The sequence below is a fragment of the Mytilus trossulus genome, chromosome 1, assembly GCF_036588685.1.
Source record: "Mytilus trossulus isolate FHL-02 chromosome 1, PNRI_Mtr1.1.1.hap1, whole genome shotgun sequence".
Lineage (NCBI taxonomy): Eukaryota > Metazoa > Mollusca > Bivalvia > Mytilida > Mytilidae > Mytilus > Mytilus trossulus.
The window spans coordinates 52733320-52756578 of NC_086373.1; positions in this window are offsets into that span (position 1 = coordinate 52733320).

The window sequence follows — 23259 nt, forward strand, 5'->3', positions numbered from 1 at the left end:
ATTTGTTGAATATGTTGCCACATTTGTTGCATGTTGAGTATGTTATTTACAAATGGACGTTATTAATGTCGCATTCATAGCCTTAAATTTACATTGAAAGCGTTTGATATGCATCAGTTATACTTAGTCAATACAGTTATATATAAAGTCACTGTAAAAGTTATTGCATATCCTGAAAATACCCATATTTTCATCACAAGCATACAATCTGATCATGACAAGACATAGATACATGTAGATATAAGAAGATGTGGTGTGAGTGCCAATGAGACAACTCTCCTTCCAATTAACAATTTATAAAAGTTAACAATTATAGGCCAAAAAACGGAGCCTTGGCTCACACCAAACATCAAGCTATGAACGCCAATAAAGATTACTAGTGTAAAACCATTCAAACGGGAATTCCAACGGTCTAATCTATATAAAAAATGAGAAACTACAAACACTTATGAACTCTATTGACACACGACAACTACTCAACAGCAGATTCCTGACTTAGGACGGGTGCAAAATTTCATGATTACAAAATCATATGATTTAGGCAAAACATTTGTTTTAGACTGTTTTCGTATCGTTGTTTGGCATATAAAGGTATAACAAATATGTGAAAAAAAATAATTGTTTCAGTCAAATGCAACATCTGTTGCTTGTTTTTTTAACTTCATATTTCAACATGGTACTCATCAATTTTTTTAATGCATATTTACATCTTATATCAGTCTTAAAACCCTAACAATTGGATATAAGTGCTTATATAAGGCTGACAACGTAATTTGTCTAGGATATAAACAGATATGTTAGATCTGCTTTTTTTCATTAGCCAATTGATGTTCTGTCCTCTGAAGGATTCGAATCCCTCATTGATATCATGGCAAAAACGCATGCACTGTTGCCAGCGCCTTAGACTTCTCGACCAAATTAGGTATTTGAAATTAAAGCTTTCGTTAGTCAGGCACTGATATTCCTCGTAAGCTTTATCTAGCTTTGTAACAAATAAAATTGAGAATGGAACTGGGGAATGTGTCAATGAGACAACAACCCGACCAAATGAAAAAAACAACAGCAGAAGGTCACCAACAGGTCTTCAATGTACTTGGGACAGGCGCAAAAATGCGGCGGGGTTAAACATGTTTGTGAGATCTCAACCCTCTCCCTCTACTAATGTAGAAAAGTAAACGCATAACAATACGCACATTAAAATTTCAGATCAAGAGAAGTCCGAGTCTGATGTCAGAAGATGCAACCAAAGAAAATAAACAAAATGACAATAATACATAAATAACAACAGACTACTAACAGTTAACTGACATGCCAGCTCCAGACTTCAATTAAACTGACTGAAAGATTATGATTTCATCATATGAACATCAGGCACAATCCTTCCCGTTAGGGGTTTAGTATCACACCATTATAACATATATGAAAAGAACTTATATACCTATATGGAGTTATTTTCTTTCAGAACGTCAGGTCATTCTTTTTCAGAATCAACCCGGACGATACCATATTTCAATGGTATATGCTCCAAGGCATAAACTAATGACCTGTGTAAGGTTATTATTTTCCTTGATAAACATGCAATCTATGATTTACCTCAAATTTTTATTTGTCTAATAGTTTTTTGTTGCCGATTTTGAAATTTATTTTCTAAAGGTCAACCGATGATACATTCTTTTGTAGATGTAAAAGAAACCGAAATTGCAGACCCGCAATTTAATTTTAGAAATAAATAACGTGAAGTTTTGTTGATTTATCGCTATAATAAAAAAAGATTATCATATAGGTCAGATGAATTTTAATGTAGACTTACATAAAATAAATCCAGATTTAACATATTCGTATGTAAGATTTTGAAAATCTTATTGAGTCAAACTGGATAAGTTGATTGCGTAACGTCCAGTTGCAAATATTTCATGCAGGTTCAGAACGATACGCATTGAATAGGAAATCATTCTGTGACCTACATGTATTTATATTCGTCTTCGTGTCAGTTCGTAACTTTTTAAAATTTATGTTATAGATAATGCATATTTTAAGGTTTTTCTTGTCGTAGAACACACCGAGGGGTGTCAGGATTGATCAAATGAACAATCCTGACACCCCGAGGTGTGTTCTACGACAGGAAAAACCTTAAAATATGCATTATCTGACTTATATACCGACAAAAAATATTAATTTTATAAAGATTTGTAAAATTTAGTATCCTTTTTTACCGACAACAATAAAGTGGGATATTCCTTTCTAGTGCGTTCAGGTTTTAATACGCCCTGCGGCCCATTTAAAATGTGAAATAAAACTCACTAAATTATATATCAATATACTAAATAAATAAATGATTGGGAATACGTTAAAGTAATAAAAAGTCAAGAGAATTTCCGAACGCAATTTGGTTCCGAATAATATCTATCACGCTTAGTGCATGCAGACTCCACGCGGCCTTCACGTGATTTCACTATTTTTAGAATAATTGCATAGTAACCAAATGCACTTGATTCAACCTTTACTAATTATGCAACATTTTTGACCTGGCCGAGATTAATGTCCTTGATAAGAACCCATGCAGATTTCACCTGATTCTCTATTTATAGAAAAATGTTAGAGTAACCTGTCCATATGAACTTGATTGATTCTTATCATGTTATTTATATGGAGCGCCTAAATAAATATCTTATTAACAGAATTTGTAGTGTCAGATATTATAGTAATTTATTTATGGCATCTTAAACTGTAAATGCATTCTATACGCTTTTATACCCCAATATAAAAAATAGAGGCTAATAGGGTGGTAAAGTAAAAAGAAATTTAAAGAGAATAATTAAACAAAAATAAAGAATACAGACCAATGAAATGATAATGGGAAGAATACAGAAATTCGCGACTTCCATTGAAAAACTCTTTAAGCAACATCTGATATTTGCTCATTAGTTAAGGTCGAAAATGCTTCATTTTACATATTTTTTAAAGCAACTTTTAAATATAATGTATTTGAATTTGCTCATTGTTGAAGGCCGTAAATGCTTCATTTTTCATATTTTTAAAACAAATTCTAACTAAATATAAATCATTTGGTTTTTCTCATTGTTGAAGGCCGTAAATGCTTCACTTTTCAAATTCTGCTGTGTCCATATCAACGGCAGCCATTTTGAAATTTTTCAAAAGAGATGTCAATAACATTTCACTTAAGTCTAATATTCTGTCAGAACATGCTACTTTTACGTTTTCCTCCAAAGGTTTCACTTTTTTTGCTGCATGCAAACACCAAGCAGCCTTCACTTGCTTTTCAGTATTTTGAGATTGAAGAATCCCGATGCATCCGAGTATTTAAGAACAATCCCGAAACAACCGAATGAACTTTCGTCAGGCTTTATTATATATCAAATATATGTACAAAATAAAGGGACAGTCATTTCATGTCAAAACTGCTGGCTAGTGCTAAAAAATTCAACACTCTTTAATTGTATATGATAAGGTACTGGATCTCTGAAAGTTTATTATATTTCTTGAACAGGTATACTTCTGATCTGGGTCAAGATCCTTAATTGATTTTCCATAGGCGGTAATGGTAACATTTTCCCCTGTTGCTCAATCCATATCATTTACTTGAATATGTATGTTGGCTCATATCGAAGCTGAAACATGTATACATGTCTGGTTAAATTTTCGGGGTGGCAAGTGAAAATACTTTTTTCACGAATTGCGGGACCCCGAAAGATGGTGATAAATGTCACTCTCCTCATGAAATGATCCCAGATAATGATCATGAAATTCAATGAAAAATTTGTCCTTTCTAATAATTTAGTCAAGGTCAAATTTACATTTGTCTCTCTCATCACATTATCCCTATGAAACAGTTCTTATTGTTCAATCATGTTCATTTATAAAATCCCAGCATCCACAATTGTATGGCGGACTAATATCTTTTTTAATTACGTCATCTGAGTTCCTCATCTCAAGGCCCATTAGGGATATACCTTTTTTTAATGATAACAAATATTTTATTCAATCATTTCCTGATATATAAATACCTAAGTAGCCCAAGTCGCATACGTAGGGGCCCCTATTTTTTAACAACCTCACTTGACCATGGGAAAATATCAAATGATTTTATATAATAGTTTTACATACATAATTATATTTAAATAACCAATACAATTGATTTTCGCACCTGATAAGATCACTGTATAAAATCACTATCGTATATCCGGTTCACTAAAACATTCATGTGTTGATTTAAACTCGAAATATTTGATTGCGAAAATAAGTTATAGTTTGACTAGAAGAATTTTGATGTCATTGAACAGAATTTGAGAGTAAATTCTTTAATATATATATATGGATAAAAACAAAAAAGGATAAAGCAGATGTGGTGAGTACAAATATATTACGAAGGATAATATATGTGGTAATTTACTTATGTAACTAATATGCAAAGACAATATATTCAAATAATAATTACAATAACAAATATTGTTTTTTCTTTCTGTTATAATAACATAGTGTTCACTACTTTATACACAATATACAATAAAATAAGTATATATGGAATCGAACACACCTTTCGTTTAGAGCAGTAGAACTAAGTACATCTTCCTAAATTTTTTCGATAAAGAGTTTAATTTTCGTTTTGCATATATACTCTATATCCGAGCGTAGCAGAAGAAATTTTAATTCGTTTTTCATGTGCAGTTTTAGCATAGCCTGTATAGATTGCACATTCAGTTTCATTTTTATCGAATTTGCATTTATTTCGTATTTTCCAAATAGCCCATTTGAAATAAAGTATTGTTGCATTAAAAATGAAATTATTCGAATTCTCTGTACAAATTCCTAATAAAATATCTTTTTCAACGAGAACCTTGTCGTTTATGAAGTTACAAAGTTGTAAATGTCTAACAACCGTTCCTATCAATGGTTTAACATTGTTACATTGATAAAATAAATGCTCAAGCGTTTCAATATTATTAATTTCATCACATAAGTGACATTTTCCATTTGACATGCACATTATTTTCAGTCTGTTTCTGTATATATAATCCTGTGTATACATCTCTGATGTATGCAGATAGGGAATCAATCCATGACAAGAAATCAGATCATGAACACGGGGCATATATCTTCCATCAAAGGAACAGCGGTACGCTTTTATTGTTGTTCTTCATTTCAAAATCACAAGACAAGGCCTTTAACATAGAGCAAAAACTCTCACACCACTGCAAGGTTAAGATGGTTTTTAGCTAAGGTTTGAGCAGATTTTTTTTTGGAAAAATTACGTTTACTGAGAATCAATCCGTGGAGTAATGCCAATAAATGAAAACGGTATACAAATCAAACGTAACTATACCGTCATATGTGCATGTTTAAGAATGTGGGGCACGGTTAATTAAAACACTTGTGACTGGGATATACCATTAAAAACCTTACCATTGGACAGCACTATGTGGAACTGGGGGAGACACATTATAGATCAAACATCATGAAATTGAATATTTTGTCCAGAACTATACGAATGAAATTATGATAGATCCGAATTTTATTCAGATTGTACTACTAAGAAACCGAAGTTTTTTTCGATTTATTTACATAAACTTATTAAATCAGCTGCAGCATTAATATTATATGTAGAACTACATCGCATAAAACAATGGAAATAACATTGTATATTGATATAAACGATCAAACTTGTAATTTAGATATAAACTTTTTAAACATTGATATCCATACACAATAAAAATATATCTGTAACTGCATGAAGTTAGACACAAACGAATTGTTACAATTCAATAACGGTGTATGACAAATAAAAGACACATTGTAAGTTATTTATTGTACCACTTAGCTTATGGAAAAGGGGGAGGGGGTACTTTTTTCTCGTTTTGTTATGTTATTTCTATCGCGGGAAAGTTGTTATTTATTTAACCATTTTACATGAATCGAATGAAAAATTCAGAAAGATTGTTTTCGAATAGCAATACATTTTATTAAAAGATAATCAGGATAAAGTGATATACCCTCCGCACCCGACCCTTTTGTGAGTTACGTTAATGTTATTCAATAGAATATAAGATTATTTTATTAGTTGATCATTTGATAGAGTAAAAGGTATACATAAATTTTAAAAAGTTATGAACTGACACGAAGACAAATATAAATACATGTAGGTTACAGTATGATTTTCTATTCAGTGTGTATCGTTCTGAACATGCATGAAATATTTGCCACTGGACGTTAAGCAATCAACCTATTCAGTTTGACTCAATAATAGTCATCAAAGGTACCAGGATTATAAGATTTTCAAAATCTTACACACGAATATGTTAAATCTGGATTTATTTTATGAAAGTCTACATTAAAATTCATCTGACCTATATGATAATGTTTTTTTATTATAGCGATAAATCAACAAAACTTCACGTTATTTGTTTCTAAAATTAAATTGCGGGTCTACAATGACGGTTTCTTTTACATCTATCATCCGTTGAACTTTAGAAATAAATTTCCAAATCGGCAACAAAAAACTATTACACGAATAAAATTTTGAAGTAAATCATAGATTGCATGTTTATCAAGGAAAATAATGACCTTACACAGGTAATTATTTTATGCCTTGGAGCATATACCTTTGAAACATGGTATCGTCCGGGTAGATTCTGAAAAAGAATGACCTGACGTTCTGAAAGAAAATGACTCCATATAGGTATATAAGTATACCTTTTACTCTATCAAAGTATATAAGTCAGATAAAGCATATTTTAATTTTTTTCGTGTCGTAGAACACACCTCGGGGTGTCAGAATTGTTCAAAGAAAGACCGCCCTCCGGTCGGTCTTTCACTTGATCAATCCTAACACCCCTCGGTGTGTTCTACGACAAGAAAAACCTTAAAATATGCATTATCTATAACATAACCCGTGTCATGCCAACAAATGTAGAATAAATGTGTTTAGTTCAGACGCAAAGACCTTATCAGTGACTCAATATTAACGCCAAAATATGCAATCTGTAATGACTTGACAACAGTATCGTATTTATATCCCTTCTTAATAAGTCTATTCAAAGGTTTTGTAAGTTTCTGAGGTGAATACTGACACTTTTGTGCTTTATATAGAATATTTCCATAAAAAATGTATGTGAAATACCTGAACGTATAAGAAGTCTACATGTTGAGCTATATTTACGAATGATGTCTTTATACCGATGATAAAATTTAGTAAATGTTTTGACTAGTTTGTGATATCTAAAACCCTGGTGTAATATTTTTTCAGTAATACATAAATTTCTCTCGTTAAAATCTAAAACATTGTTTCATACACGAGCAAATCGTACAAGTTGAGATATATAAACACCGTAAGATGGTGACAAGGGAACGTCACCATCTAAAAACGGATAATTAACGATAGGAAATGAAAAATCATCCCTTTTATCATAAATTTAAGTATTCAGCTTTCCGTTAGTGATATAGATATCATGTACATCAAGTACATAATGTATACTGAAAAATACATTGTTCACCTTTGCATGATCCGCTATTTGTTTAATCTATTGATAAGGATGATCATTTTACTTATTTAACTGTCATTTCAATTTTATTATATAAAAAGTCTAAATATATGAACAATGTACGTAACAACTTAACGACATACATGCTTCGTCTTCAATTTATACTGGGTTTAGACCATTTTTATATAAATTTCGTCTAACAATCATCCCAACAATATTAAACCTGCAATTCTCATTTGTTTTATCAAATATATGTTTCTTCCCGCAGCATGGATTCTAACCTGTGTATCTAAGTTAACTTGGCAACACCACCTGTACTGAGTCAAAGCCCCTTTTATCACTAGACCAACAACGCTGCATAAAAACAATACTTTCGTTAGTCAAGCCCGGTCTTACATGTATTTGTATTGATGTGATGAGCAACTTATGCAAATGGTAGAGTTTCAGCAATAAAAAAAAACCTAATATACATTAGAGAGAGAGAGAGAGAGAGAGAGAGAGAGAGAGAGAGAGAGAGAGAGAGCCTAAGTCACTCTGTTGAAACAAAACTCACAATCATTGACATCATTGATCAAACCTGGACAAACTATATATATATATATAATTATAAGTAGGTATTTTTGCAGGGCTGGGTTATATTCTATATATATAGCTATAAGCGAATTAAAATATGATAAAAAAAAAACATACGATTTTACAGGTACATATTCTTTTGTGCCTATTATATAGATTAAGTTAGCGTCATGACGCCGGTTTTGATACGTTATTCCTAAATTTCCATTTTCAGGTTTATTTGAAAAGAGATTAGGATACAATTTTCGTATAAGGGCCTGGTGTACACTTCTATCGACAACGACTTGATTTAGAGTAAAGAACAATTGGATTAGTTATCAGCATGGTTTTGAACTCAATACTTGTGCTCATAGGAGCCATTATTGTCATTCAATCAAAATGTACGTGTTCATCATCAGTGTACCGGAATCATAATGAGAAATTTCGAAATTTAGCAGCCACATCAGACTATGTGTACATCGGAGGCAACAGTATGATAAGTCAGCTTAGTCCATCTCTAATATACTTAGACCAAAAACATGTTTCAATTGATGGTTTAACTTCAAAATACCCTGAAAATTGGTTATTGTCTACCCCAAACAATAAATCTTTAATTGTTTGTAATTTTAACTCAAAAAACGATACACTATGTTTGAATCTTAATAGCGACCTAAGTGTTATTTTTAATAGTTCTAATTTGATAAGTAGCAAACAAGTTACAAAATATTTGCTCACTACAATTCGTAACACAAACATTTTGATTATAGCATCGTCAATGTGTTTATCGAATACGGCAGAAAATCAAACATGCAATGCCATGTCGTTTTACTCGTTAGATTCTTTTCTTCAAAGATTTCAACCATATGAAGATACAGGAAATAGTACGTATGCTGTCGAGTATTTACAACGGACAAATCATGTTACTTTCAAAGCTATTTTGAAAATAGAAGAGTTTACATTTGTCATCTTTAGTACAGAAGATGGACACTCAAAACTAGGGAAAATTTGTACAGGTAGTTTTAATATGAGAACTAACACATATGAAGACACACCAATCATGTGTTCACAAAATGGCAAAAACTACACACTGGCCAAAGATGCTGTGCACTGGAATGGATACTTATTCGTTGTTTTCAGTGATGATTCAACCAATGTAATTTGCAAATACAAAATTACAAATGTGAAAGCTATTTTCATGAAATCCAGACAAGAACGATTAAAATGTCCATATAATGATGATTCTACAAATGTATACTTCAAAAGGCAGAACCTAGCAGGGTGGTGTTTTAATCAAACAACAAGACTATGTCAATCTGATTTAAGAAATGTAAGTATACGCAGTAAATAACAGATTCTTTCTTCAATTATTAATCAGTGTCCATAAAAGAGGAAGCAATTTTTGCAAAATTGGTAATATAACCGTATAAATAGTATGACCCCTTAAAAATGGAATGAAACTATGTTTTTCATAAAACAAAATACTCGTTAAAGTTAAAATGTATATCCAGCCTAGAGTATGTTGCTATTCTCAGTTATGTTTTCTATAATTACAATGAAAGATATAGGAAGATGTGGTGTGAGTGCCAAATGGCTGTTTCGATATAATACGTTATTTTGTTTGGCTAACAGCAATCTCGTATCATTCTGAAGTTGACATTCATTTCGAAGTGAAATTTAAAAATACATGATGACAAACGTTTCCACAATTAAATGCACAGTTGAATAAAAGAAAAACTTATAGTACATGTAGTAATCGAGTTTTCATGATTATAACAAATATATGTAATTAAAAGTATTTTGTGCTTCTTTTAGTAATTTCATAGGGTTGTAAAAGCGTTGATATAGCGTACATTTTGAGAATTTAGTGTGGTCAACGATTTTACACCCCAATAAATCTACCTAAAGAAGCATTCAATACTAAAATGAAGATATGACACAACAATATAAGTTCCTTTGGTCTACCTCAAATCTATAACATTTTCTCGTATATATTATATTTATATATATATACAAATCGTCTAAACATCAACCCAACAATGTTAAATCTGTAAACTTGCTTTCGCAAATGTTTTGTTCTTCCATTGCCGGGATTTGAACACATGCTACTGAGATATCGTGACACCAAATCGTCTGCACTGTAGCCGTCCCGCTAGACCACACGACCTCCTGGGCTTCATAAAATGAAGCTTCCAGTGTCCGGGTGTTACCTTTCCATGTCAGTTTTAATCTAGCGTCGTACTACAGTACATGATATATACGACATGAAGGTGTTATTCTTACAGATCAGCTAAATTATCTATAGTAAAGGATCCTACAAATTAGTTTAAGATACAGGCACAGAAAATAATTATATTTATAAGTGCGTCTGAGTCAGTAACAACTCTACAACAGATTTATCTATAGGATCACCAGCAATGATTGTAATACATGGCTATAGACATTATGTATATACAACTCGTCTAAACATCAACCTGCACTGTAGCCGTCACGCTAGACCACACGACCACCTTGGCTTCATAAAATGAAGCTCTCGGTGGCCGGGTGTTACCTTTCCACGTCAGTTTTAATCTAGCGGCGTACTACAGTACATGATATATAAGGCATGAAGGTGTTATTCTTACAGATCAGTTAAATTATCTATAGTAAAGGATCCTACAAATTAATGTAAATAAAATTAACGGTACTAATTTTCTTGCACCAGATGCGCATTTCGACAATACATGTCTCTTCAGTGATGCTCGTGGCCAAAATATTTGAAATCCAAAGCTTATATAAAAGATGAAGAGCTATAATCCAAAAGGTCCAAAAAGTATAGCCAAATCCATGAAAGAAATCAGAGCTTTGCACAAGGGAGATACATTCCTTAATTTAAAATAATTTCTATCATTTTGTAACAGCAAATTTTAATAACACAAACAATCCGTATTTTCATGCCAATAAGATACAGTCACAGAAAATAATTATATTATTAAGTAAATCTGAGTCGTGTATATATGTGCGTACAATGATTATGTGACACAAAAGTTTGAGGTTTTCATGAGGTAAGATTCAGAAATAAAACCACACATGGGACTGGCACAAATAGAAAAATGCTAGGGTAGTTTTTTTTTACTAGCGCTGAACCCTTTCCTTATCTTAAAACTTGATGTAACAACACCTATTAAAACAACACACACATTTGTATTTTTATCCGTCTGATGAGTTAAGCTGAGTTTTTTTCAACTGATATTCATAGTTCGTACTTATCATGCTTATGTAGTACTGTTATACCACTGTCACAGGTTACGGATGTTTGGGATCCCGATAAAATGTTAACCCGCTACCTTCTGTATGTATGTGCTTGCCCGAAGTTGTTATCGTTTGTATGTTTGTTATATACTTGTTTTTCGTTCATCTTTTGTACATAAATAATGCCATTAGTTTTCTAGTTTGAATTGTGTTACTTTGTCATTTCGAGGCATTTTATTACTGACTATGCGGTATGGCCCTCGTTTATGTTGAAGGTTGTACGGTGGCTATAGTTGTTAATTTCTGTGTCATGTTGGTCTCTTGTAGAGAATTGTCTCATTGCAAATCTTAGCACATAATTTTTTGATATATACACATGGAAAAAAGTATAACAACACCTTGATTTTTTAAAACTTGAAAAATCAGCCTTTTGTTTATGAAATATAATTAAATATGTGTATAATATTATTGAAACACAGTTTATGGTAACATTGGCATTGAAACGAACAAAACATGTTTGAACTGGGGTGTCCTTTTGCGCACTTTCCGCCCAAAGGTGTTTCATATATGCTCGATATGGTTCAAAGCCGGGCTACGATCGGGCCAAGGAAGATAAACCAAATTCCATTTGAACATTGGATCGTCCTCCACGATGATAATTCCCAACTTTGGTGAGCTCTGCACTACATTGGATACGGAAACCTGTGTGTCTGTTTGTTAGAAAAGGTCTCCGAAATGGTCTTATCGCACGATAACAAGTAGCGATGAGTTGATCTCGAACAGTTCTTGTTAAAAGGCTCCTGTATGGCCACCACTCTCTTTTTAGGATTGTCTTGTATGCAATGGGTTTCCTCTTGACCAACCTTCATTATACGTTATTTTCTCTAGCAAATGGTTTAGGGGGTCTTCATTATCTCGGAAGGTCTTTTACAGCGTTTATTGCCTGATTTTTATACTTAAAACGACTTATAGTGAAATGGTGATGACCAATAATACGTGCAATTTTTACAGCGACATCCCTGCTTCTCTTATGCTGATAATCTGCCATCTTGCTGCAGTTTAGAGTTGTCAAGGACCTATTACAAGGTGTCAATCACATAACTTTAAAAACTTGGTTATTTAAAGTGTTGAAAACAATGAGGATAAAAACATCCGTTTTGCTATTTACGGGTACAGTACATTGTAGCTGCATGTGCACATAAACATCTATCGAGTCGATATTTATTGATTAAACTCATGTGATACTTAGTAAGGTTTAACAAGTTCTATTTACCAAATTTTATCACAAAAAAATAAAGAGTGTTTTTTTAATTTCAATTTCAATTTGGTGTTGCAATACTTTTTTCCATGTGTTTATGTAGAAACCATTTTGAATAGGTCTGAATCATCAGATTAAAACCATAAAAATTAACTAGCAAAAGGGAAAAAAGGACACAATTTTTTTTGGTATTTGTTACGTATAACAGAAGCAACACGACGGGTGCCACATGTAAGGCAGGATCTGCTTACCCTTCCAGAGCACCTGATATCACCTCAGGTTTTGGTTGGGTTCGTGTAGCTTAGTTTTTTTCTGTTTTATATGTTGTGTCTTCTCTACTATTATTTGTCTGTTTGTCTTTTGTTTAAGAAATGGCATTATCAGGTTTTTTTCAATCTATCTGTCCCTCTGGTACCTATCGTCCCTCTTATTGAGTTTGGTGTGACGTCCAGTTTCATTAAACAATCACACAAGTTTATTTAGTGGTCAGCTGAAGACCACTATTAAGTTCGGGATTGTATCGCTGCGTTGGAGATCCATTGGTGGCCATCTTCTGATGTCTGCATTTGTTGGGTTGTTCTTGCTCGGACATATTTGTATTAAAATTTTACCTTTTCAGCTATGTCGTTGCGTTCAGTTTGTATTGATGCTTTATTCGAACTCAGTGTGTTGATAAGCTTCCGACACAGCGGTCGAGGTCTTTTATTAACCTCGATAAAGGTTAAAAACTTTGACGTCAACCCATACGACGGTCAAGGCCATTACATATTTAAAAGAACTAAGATTTTAGAAATGGCACGAAAGTGTGTACCATCAATGGCCCTATAAAGGATATGAAACAGTTCTGAGTTAATGTTTAAGGCCACAGATGTGCGGCTGGACACATATTTGTCCTTTACACACACACGCACACTGAAAAATATGTACATGCAAAAGATGATGTACATATTTAGACCATGAAATATTTCATAGCTCAGAAAGTAAGTACACACAAAACTTTGCATTGACCATTCAATTGATTATTGTGATATTAGTAAACAGTGGTTCTAATTATTTTTCAGTTTTCGTGTCCAGAGATAACTGACGATAATGACGGATTCTGTGATACAATCATGTTTGGATCAGTAGAAGGTACAATAACTTTAGCTGAAGACGAGATTGTTTACAGCGGAGAGATTGCAAAAGCTGGTGTCATAGTTAAACTTGGCATATTAGGTTTTGTTACTCACTCAATAGTGTTTGCTGGAACAACCACAGGACAAATTGGTAAAGTATGTGAACAAAATTCATTAATGTCAGCCGATTTAAATACCTCTCTTGTATGGTTGGTCAATTGTATCAACAATTAATTCACGTGGTTCCGTTGTTAGTTCAATAAGCAAATAAGGTGTCATATTATGTTGCATTCCTCTGATTTCATTATTGAGACGTTATGAATTAAGAAAAACATACCAAAACACTAATAAAATAATTAAAGCGTTTATAATAGCACTTGCTCGATACTATTGCTGCTGAAATCACGATATCAAAGCGTATTATCAGCATAATAGTCAATACATGCATATAGTGTATATCGTAGTTCTCTTCGACTGTCCGTGCATGAATTATTACGAAACTAAGATTCACAATCCCTCAATCAAAACTGCCCTTGATAGCACATGTCTATTATCATGATTATGTATAGTTCTCTTTGGTCATTAAGCCTTTCACCTCATTTGATTCTTGTCCATGTTTGGCCTTCATAATTACTGGGCTTTGTGGTTTCTAGGTGAAAATAAGTTAGGAAAAGTCATCTTAATACAATTTTTATAGTGTTATGCTCGTTTAAACAAGACTGACATTATCTCTTGACAGAACAATAAACAAACTATAAAGCTTTATTACATATTATTTTATATTCTTAAAATCAATTGATATATATATATATATATATATAGTGTCTAAAAATAGCAACAATCAACATTCAATCTATCTAGGTGTGGATCAGTTTGTAAATAAACTGATGCAGTTACTAAATTGAATTATATAAGTGTCTAAGAATGTAACTTTAACACACTAATGAGTGTTATAAAATTAGGTGTTATATTTTGTATATTATTCACGCAATATTTCGCTAAACAAATTAGCTTCATCGGGCGTGTGCATCTATCTAGGTGAAATCGGATGCATGACAAAAAATATCTTTGTAGCTTGAGCTACACAAAAGTTTAACATATTGATTTATGATCTGTATAAAACAAATTTTTGCCGTTTATTGTACATAAACATTTTTTCAAAAATTAAAACAAATAGTTGTTATATTAAATAGAAGTAAAATTTATGAGTTATTCCTTTGGTTTCGGGTAGAACTGTTTTTCATCCCTCTCATTAAGTCCATCAGGTTCAAGAGTACGTAGCTGATGCATCCAGAACCTTTCTCTCTTTTTTCTCATTTCTGAGTCCCAATTTTGGTTTACCTCAATTATTTGAAAGGTGATATTTTCAAAAGTATGTCCTGTTCTTAAGAGGTGTCTCGTAATTGGACAGTTTCTTCCTTTAGTATAGAACGACCGATGATTGTTTAGTCTGATGTTGAATGTGGTTTCTGTTTCACCAACATACTGCAGCTTGCAAGTTCCACAAGTAAGAATATAAATACTATTTTCCGTTTTGCAATTAGATGTAACATAGATGTTGTATCGCTGCTTTGTTACTGTGCTGCTGAAAGAGTGGTCAGTGTTGGCGGCTTTACAGCACTTACAGTTCCTTCTACCGCATTGTTTGTAACACCCAAATTTTGAAGTTTCTTGTTTCTTTACTTTTGATGTCACAAGTATGTCTTTGAGATTTTTTGGTCTGCGATAGGCAATAAGAGGAGGTGATGGGAAAATTTCTTTTAAGGAAGAGTCATTTTCGATTAGACTCCAGTGTTTTCGGATAGAAGATGAAATATTTGTCAAATCGGGATGGAAAGTTACAACAAACGGAATTCTATCTGCACGGGTCGCCTTATTTTTGTATTCCATGAGGCTAGCTCGATCTTTTTCTTTAGCTTTATCAAAAGCGTCTGTGATGTTTTTGGTTTTATATCCTCTTGATTTCAGCTGTGTTTTATGGGGGATCTCGAGGAACGCATCCTTTTGAGTGTGCCATACAAACCTTTGTCATGGCTCCGTTTTATTGATGATATTGACATGAAATGGAACGATACTGCAGAACATTTGCAAGATTTCTTAGATCATTGTAATCAGTTCCATCACTCAATTAAATTTACATCTGAATTTTCAAGCGAGAAAATTGCTTTTCTCGACACCACCACATTTGTAAAAAACGGGGTCATGACAACTGACCTCCACACAAAGAAAACTGATAAACACCAGTTCCTTTCTCCAAAAAGTTGTCACCCGAAACACTGCTCCAGGAGTATACCTTACAGTCAAGCCATCAGACTAAAGCGAATTTGCTCCTCTGAATCCAAACTTAACTATCGTTTGGGACAACTTAAAACACAGCTGAAATCAAGAGGATATAAAACCAAAAACATCACAGACGCTTTTGATAAAGCTAAAGAAAAAGATCGAGCTAGCCTCATGGAATACAAAAATAAGGCGACCCGTGCAGATAGAATTCCGTTTGTTGTAACTTTCCATCCCGATTTGACAAATATTTCATCTTCTATCCGAAAACACTGGAGTCTAATCGAAAATGACTCTTCCTTAAAAGAAATTTTCCCATCACCTCCTCTTATTGCCTATCGCAGACCAAAAAATCTCAAAGACATACTTGTGACATCAAAAGTAAAGAAACAAGAAACTTCAAAATTTGGGTGTTACAAACAATGCGGTAGAAGGAACTGTAAGTGCTGTAAAGCCGCCAACACTGACCACTCTTTCAGCAGCACAGTAACAAAGCAGCGATACAACATCTATGTTACATCTAATTGCAAAACGGAAAATAGTATTTATATTCTTACTTGTGGAACTTGCAAGCTGCAGTATGTTGGTGAAACAGAAACCACATTCAACATCAGACTAAACAATCATCGGTCGTTCTATACTAAAGGAAGAAACTGTCCAATTACGAGACACCTCTTAAGAACAGGACATACTTTTGAAAATATCACCTTTCAAATAATTGAGGTAAACCAAAATTGGGACTCAGAAATGAGAAAAAAGAGAGAAAGGTTCTGGATGCATCAGCTACGTACTCTTGAACCTGATGGACTTAATGAGAGGGATGAAAAACAGTTCTACCCGAAACCAAAGGAATAACTCATAAATTTTACTTCTATTTAATATAACAACTATTTGTTTTAATTTTTGAAAAAATGTTTATGTACAATAAACGGCAAAAATTTGTTTTATACAGATCATAAATCAATATGTTAAACTTTTGTGTAGCTCAAGCTACAAAGATATTTTTTGTCATGCATCCGATTTCACCTAGATAGATGCACACGCCCGATGAAGCTAATTTGTTTAGCGAAATATTGCGTGAATAATATACAAAATATAACACCTAATTTTATAACACTCATTAGTGTGTTAAAGTTACATTCTTAGACACTTATATATATATATATATATATATATATTTATAAGTACGTCTGAGTCAGTGACAACTCTACAACAGATGTATCCATCGGATCGCCATCAATGATGGTGGTACATGGCTGTGTACATAATGTATATACAACTCGTCTAAACATCAACCCAACAATGTTAGATCTGTAAATCATATATATATAAAACGTCTGAATAATAGTCAACGATTTTTCCCACGAGGGCGCTGGATCGTTACAAGTAACGATACATGTACACAATAAAATAAATTATATAAACGCCTAAAAAGTGTACATAACAACACCAATAACACAAAAAGGAACTATAAATGTAATTATTTATAAATATTTCGGATAACAGATATACTTCGTCAGTCATATATATATATATATATATTGTTACGAGTAGTCTATATTATTCAACGGGCTGGTGGATGCATTAGGCTATACATCTTTCTTCAAATAATATTAGGGAAATGCCCCTAAATAGATTAGTACCAAACAGTCCACCAAAATAGATGATACTTCGTCCATTCACTGTAGGCCTACAATTGATTTCTGTTGAAAGAACACAATGCAATTATTTCGCGATTTGGTTTATTTTTCGTGTCATTTATCGGCGGGAAGGGGTCTCAGATTTTCTTTAGTGCGTAGCAATGGCGTTGTCAGTTTACTTTCGATTATGAGTTTAACTGTTCCCCTGGTATCTTTCGGTCCTCTTTTAGGGAAAAGGATGGATTGTATGAAGACGTACATTTCAACTCATCAGCAATACCAAGCCTTTACGAATGCCGATCGATAAAAATTCTGAAATATATGGTATTTTATTTTACTTAAATTTTTTTTGATGAAACAGTTTTTGTCAGAATAGTTAAATAAAAAATACTTTTTATCAGCTATGCTTTATCTCCGAAACTATGACACACAATTATAATCAGTAATATCATTACTTCAAATATCATTGTCAGATATATATAGATAACTGGAGGAGCGAGCAATTAGGAAAATTTAAAACTGTGCAGCATACGTTTCCAGTTTTAGATATACAAGTTCACAATCAAAATGTGTATGTGATGACTGAGAATACCGTAAGAATTTATAAATTTATCAACATTTATAAAACTTTTATATGTACTGTAGAATGTATTATAAAAAAGCGCCCATTCTTTCTTGAATTGCACCATCTGCAAATTGACAATGGATCTTGCGGTCGTCAGAAGGTGAAACTAAATTGATTTTACTAGAACGATTTATCTAGAACAGTATCTCTTGTATATCATTTATAATCCTGGTACTTTTAATAGCTGTATATAACTTTTTTAATTTTAACAATCTTCTGTGCACTAACATATTAATATAAAGATAATTTAAGATTTTGTATAACATTGTATACCTATTTAACAACTGTCAAAAATGTGAAGTTTAACTGCTATTAAACCATTTAACCTACCAATTGTCGTTCAAAATTATAGTAATTTTGCATGAACATATAATACACTGATATGAAAATGTAATTGAATTTTAGGTTATAAATATCGCTGATAATGAACCATGTCCCGTCACTGAAATTTGCCTTGAATGTATGACATCAGAAAATCCTGCCTGCGGATGGGACATTTTATCTGCAAGGTATACATCAAGTTCCCCTATTGCAAGAATAATTCAAAATCTTATTAACAATATCTGGTGTCTACTTCATTTTCACCAGGTTCAATCTTCAAAATTAATAGTTTAAAACAGCAGTGTATTTATATTTTAATATATAAAGGAAGATGTGGTATGAGTGCCAATAAGACAACTCTCTATCCAAGTAACAATTATAAAAGTAAAATCATTAGGATGGATCACTGGATCACACAAAAAAAGCAAGCATAAATGGCCCCTACAGTTTACTAGTGTAAAACCATTCAAACGGGAAACCCAACGGTCTAATCTATATAAAAAAAAAAAAGTATCCAAAGGCTTGTACAGAAAGGAGAAAAGAAATTAGCCCAGTCTTTTTATTTCTCCTTGTTGTCTATGGATGATGTACTGTCTCTTAATAATAATAGATTCAGTCATCACTTACATTTAATATATCCAAGTGAACTTGAAATTAAAAATACTACCGACACAGATAAATCTGCTTCCTATTTAGACCTTTTTCACGAAATGACTGTTGATGGTATGTTGAATACCAAAATTTATGACAAACGCGATGATTTTAATTTTCCTATAGTCAACTTTCCATTTCTATGTAGCAACATGCTAGCGGCACCACCATATTGACTATGTGTCTCAATTGATTCGTTACTCTAGGGCTAGCTCAAAGTACGTTGATTTTGTTGAACGAGGAATACTTCTTTCTCAAAAGTTGCTAAGAGAGAGCTATGAATCAATCAAATTAATGTCATCACTCAAGACATTTTACGGTCGCTATCATGAGCTGATTGGCCACTATGACAAAAGTGTGTCAGAAATCATATCTGATATTCTTCCTTAGTCAAAATAACATTCCATCATCACCGAACTTACAAAAGAAATAACACGACGGGTGCCGTCTACGGCGCAGGAAATGGTTACCCTTCCGGAGCACCTCAGTTCACTCCCAATTTTTAGTGGAGTTCGTGTTGTTTCTTAATTATTATTTATAACTGTTGATGTACATGTACTTTGGTTTTGTGAGTTTTTGTTTACTCCTTGGTTTTGTTTGTTATTGTCTATATACAAAACATGTGATGATGCACATAGTTTTACGTAAAGTGAACATGTGAATCTCCAAACAAAATAGGTTGGTTATGTATTGGTTATAAACAACAGCAAGTCGAGAACAAATAAACAAATTAATTATTTACCTCTTAAGCATTGGCCAAAACAAACTTTATTCTTCACAACAGTAGTATTTGCGTTTTGATACACTTGTGAGCTATAAATTCTACAGGTATAGCTGCGGAGTCAATCCTGACAAGACAACTTGGTGGCTGCCCTCTGTCGGTCGGCAATGTCTTCATGTAATGGCAAAGGAAGTGGTAATCAATGAAACTACAAACAATGTTAGTATTTTCTTTTTCCATACTTATTTTCTGCATGTATCAAGTTGAAGTTAAACTTTAACATTATTCATGGTATCAGCAATCAACATTAAAATGTGTATCGAAAAACAAAAAACATTTCTAAATCTACCAATATAAATACGGAATAGAGGTTATGAGTTGACATGTAGGGTATATTATATTTGAAGGCTTTCGTTTTCCTACTGTAACTTAACTTTCAATCATGTACCGTTCACTTTGATCAACTGCTAAACCAAAGGTTCTTAACGATACAGTTGAAGTCATCTGATTAAAAGATATGCGAATTTTATTTGGTTTTATTTATTGCTACGGGATTACTTTATCACAGGTGAGCGCTGTTATTTCGAGATTTTTGTATCAAAGATTTTGTTATTGATTGTGTCTTCCTTGATTCTTTATTCGAGTACCACAAACCTGTTTTATGTAGACGAATTGCTTATGCCTGTCTAGCGTTCTGAATTAATAATCGGCGTAAATAATAATAATAATAAGGAGATGAAGTATGATTGCTAATGAGATTTCCCCAAAAATCAAATGGAATTAAATCCAACCAGATGTATACAACAAAAAAGACTTCTACAAAAATACCGTAAAATCAGCTCTAAAAGACCCGACATGCAAAATTGATACAACTCAATTGAGAAAACTAACCGCCTAATTTATTACAAGATCATTTACGAAAAGCAAACATGACAGACATAAACCTAAAACCACTGAAATGCATACTCATCATTTTTTCACATTTAAATCTATCGTTTCCGGAATCGTGTCGTCTTTTTCGAATGTGTTACATTAATTGTCCTCCTTGGATAATTGGTTAACATAGATAAGTGAATTGAATATTTCCAATAACTGTATTCTAACAACATTCTTTCGACTCAATATCCAATCAGCATCGATGCAAGACTGTATTGAAGAGAATGACTAGTTTATCATCTTTATAACGATTTATAGTATTCTTTTATTTGTCTCTATTAATTTTACTTTAATTTACTGTTTATTTTATTTTTGGCGATATCTATTTGACGTGGCTTTGTATTTATACAACCCGTCATTGTGTTGTTGTGCTGTGGTATTTTTTTTTGTATTCTCGTCTTCCCTTTTTCGATAATGTGTTTTTTTATATGCCTTTTGATGTTTATCTGTTACATATTTGGGTGTTTTTTTGTAGTGTTTAAGATTATAACACAATGCTAACTGCTGTATCCCTAGTTTTTACATTTTTCCTATTATATCTTTTTGTTTTCATCACAAATCTTTGTCAGTATATTATATAAATTGAATGTCATGTGACTGTCATACAAATCAGGTTTAATCTACTATATCCTAGATAAGAAAATGCCTGTACCAAGTCAAGAATATGGCATTTGTTATCCATTCGTTTGATGTGTTTGAGCCGAGGTTTGAGCTTTTGATTTTTTGATTTTTTCTTGTTATATGACTTTTGCTCGAGATTTCGAAGACATAAAATCCTGAACACGGTCATATGTGTTTATGCCAATCCTTTTCTTTCAGACAAGTAATCAATCATAGTTAGAAATTTTATTTTAAACTATGAAATTAGCTAAAAATACCATATAGCGGGCTATTTATGCAGGGTACTTATTTTCGCTTATTTTGGCGGGTAAGGGGAAATCGCGTAAAATAATTCCGCGACAATTTATACATTCGTTCCGTACTTTCCAATAACTGAAGCGTTTTGTAAACTTTTTCCTTTTTGGTGTTCGTTCGTTAAATCAATATTGGGTTTTGTTTATTTAAACAATATACATGCAAAAGACCATTGTTCACTGGCTGTCAGGTGTAAATGAGTTAATTTGTTACATAATAAAATAATTAATAATATTAGAGAGTAAAGTACTTTGTTAGGTATTTTATCCTTATTAACTAGTGTCAAATTATATAACAGTTTTATGGTCACTCATGTTTAGTCTTTTATCTAATTCGTACATTAAATGGCCGGTCAATGACGCAACCTACCAACCGTTACATTTTTAAGAAGTTTGTCAAATATCTAAGTACCAGTATTCTATTTGTTGATTTACTCTGTCAAAATATCATCAACGAATAAGACTTCGTGCATGTAAAACAATCATTTAACCATAACAATAGACTCTTTTTGTCAATTTTTACAACTTTTTAACTTTAACAATTTTATTAGAATCGTCGTTAACTTTTACAAAACTCTACTCTTCTGAAACTGCGTGGCTAAATTTGGTCAAACTTGGCCAACATCATCATTAGGGTATCTAGTTTCCAAAATATGTCCAAAGACCTGGCAAACCAACCAAGATGGCCGACATGGCTAAAAATAGATCATAGGGATAAAATGTAGGTTTGGGCTTATATCTCTGAAACAAAAGCATTTAGAATAAATCTGCTGTGCAGTAAAATTGTTTGTCAGGACAAGATCTATTTGCCCTGAAATGTTCCGATGAATCTGACAACACGTTGTTGGGTTGCTGCCCCTGAATAAGTAATTGTAACATGTGTGAGGAAGATTTGTCGTTTTTGGTAATTATTTTGATTATTGTTATAGATAGAGATAAACTGTAAACATCAGTCAAGTTCAGCAAAATAAGATCTAAAAACAGGTCAACATGATAAAAATAGTTAATTGACCCATTTGTGATATAAGAACTTATTTTACTTTATGGTCATTTTTTCTCAATTTTCAAAGTTTTATATTTTTTTGTAAATTGTTTTAGAAAATACTTCTCTGTTACTATTGGGTGAAGTTCATTATAGATAGAGATAATTGTAAACAGCAAGAATGTTCTGTAAAGTAAGATCTACAACACATCACCATCATCAAAACATAATTTAGTCATGAATCCATCTGCGTCCTTTGTTTAATATGCACATAGACCAAGGTGAGCGACACAGGCCCTTTAGATAACATAATTCGTCAAAATACAAATTGCAAAAACTATTTCGTATACTTTGTTGCAAAATTTTACTCCCGTGAAGAAAAAAAATATACGGTACATAATTTAAACGCGATGTTCGGCAAAGCTTAAACTTAAACTTCATAATACGCAGCATGCACAAATAGAATCGAAATAAGCATGTTATGTGTTTGGTAAATTGTTTCTAAATAATTGTTCTACCTAAAAGCTAAGAATTTCAAGT